Source organism: Aquarana catesbeiana, linkage group LG04, assembly GCF_042186555.1.
Source record: "Aquarana catesbeiana isolate 2022-GZ linkage group LG04, ASM4218655v1, whole genome shotgun sequence".
Lineage (NCBI taxonomy): Eukaryota > Metazoa > Chordata > Amphibia > Anura > Ranidae > Aquarana > Aquarana catesbeiana.
In genome coordinates this window covers 77,262,118-77,263,995 of record NC_133327.1, presented here as the reverse complement: position 1 = coordinate 77,263,995, position 1,878 = coordinate 77,262,118, and positions in this window count along the sequence as shown.

Here is a 1,878-nt window from a genome sequence, read left to right as displayed (position 1 = left end):
GTACACAGAGACATGCCAAGCACAACAGGCGCTACTGCGCTAATCGAAGCATATCTTGCAGAGATTTGTTGTTTTTGGTGAATAGTGCCGTCCAATGAATCATCCCTTTAAGTGGTTAGCCATACCCCGGGAACGTCCAGCTCTACAGATGAGGCGAAGACAGGTCTAGCATACTGAGTGATGATGGAGAAACTGAGACCTGCTAATGTAGCAGTGGGTGCCATGCTGTAGAAAGATTTAAGATCCAAGTCTATTCTACAATGTAATACTTCTTACTTCAAGGCCCATTTGTTATTGGATTATTTATGAACAGTGCAAAAGCAATGGTCTGCAATAGAGCTGGCGATTTCCGATTGATTGAAATGCACACTGCTGCTACTTACACTGTGCTATTAAAGTGGACCTGTATGCAACTGTTAACCTGAAACTGCTCTTTGCCCAATGAGGTAAACAAACAGAAATAGAAGGATTGAAATACACAAGATTTCAAGTAGAACTTGTGTCTCCAGCCTTATTCCATACAGGACACACATTTGAAGGGCTAGATCTTTGGTCATGTGATACCCACTGAAAGCGAGAAATCAAAGACGTAGGATTTCACATAGGAGCAGTATGTGGTCAACAACTATGGATATTCTAATCCAAAGGTTGAAGCACATGATAGGGTTAAACAAACACCACATCAGCACTCAAATGTTAAAAGCTACAATGAAGGCACTTGAAGGCACTTGATTGGAAGCTGAGAGATTGATAGGCTAAGAAGATTCTTGGTTGGTCTATCTATACGGTGTCAAGGATCCACTCGCAACTTTGCAGCCCTCTTCAGAAATTTTTGATTCTAGACATTAAAAAGAGTGATCAGCCTAGTTCATTACCTTGAACACCATTTATTAACAAAAAAAAGAAAAGAAATATATTAGTATTTTATATTTAGTCTACCAGTGCGTGTCATATTTTAGTTTGCATAAAAAACATTTACCTTTTGTATCACTTGACCCTCCCTCTTAGATTGTAAGCTCTAACGAGCAGGGCCCTCTGATTCCTACTGTATTAAAGGAGAAGTATGGCAATCCTGTTTTTTGCAGATTAATACTTACCTAGGTGGATGCTGCCTGTCAATCAGCAGCTCTCCTGCTCTGCTCCTCCACGCTCAGGGAAGCGCTAAGCTGTGGAGGGGCGGGGAGCAGCTGCCATCAGTCCAGGCACCTGGCGGATCCAGACTTCCAGAGTCGGGATGATGCTGTGCCTGGACTGATCTTGGAGATGTCAGTAGAGAGTGGATTTCAGTCCGCTCTCTGCTGAAAACAGGTCACAGGCGTGCAAAGCGAATTGCACTCCTGTGACTCATAGGAGAAGCCCAGCTAAATGAGCACAGGCTAGACTTCTCCTTTAAAGTGTATTGTATTTGTACTGTCTACCCTTAAGTTGTAAAGTGCTGTGTACACTGTCGGCACTATATAAATCCTGTATAATAACAATAATAATTAGAAATATACTCACAAATTGTATATTCACAAGCATAAATGAATCATAAGATTGGATCTCGCTGCACGTCCAAGGCATGGATAACCAATATGAAACACCTTTGCAATACTATAGTGCACAAAGCAAGTATGTTGATGCTTTTCAAGGGATCTGATGAAGAAGGTTTATCATTTGAAATGCTTTAGATACTTGCTAATCCACATTATATGCATGAAGACTGGAAGTGATGTGCTTTGCTATAGAAACAATTTACGTTAACTCTTACAAAATGTTACTGTCAAAACAAATACATGAGTAACACAGTAATAATGGCCATACACTGTTTGAATTTTGGCAAGTTTAACACCACCCACCCAATATCCCTCCATTGAAAAATCTAAAGCATCAAGAAAA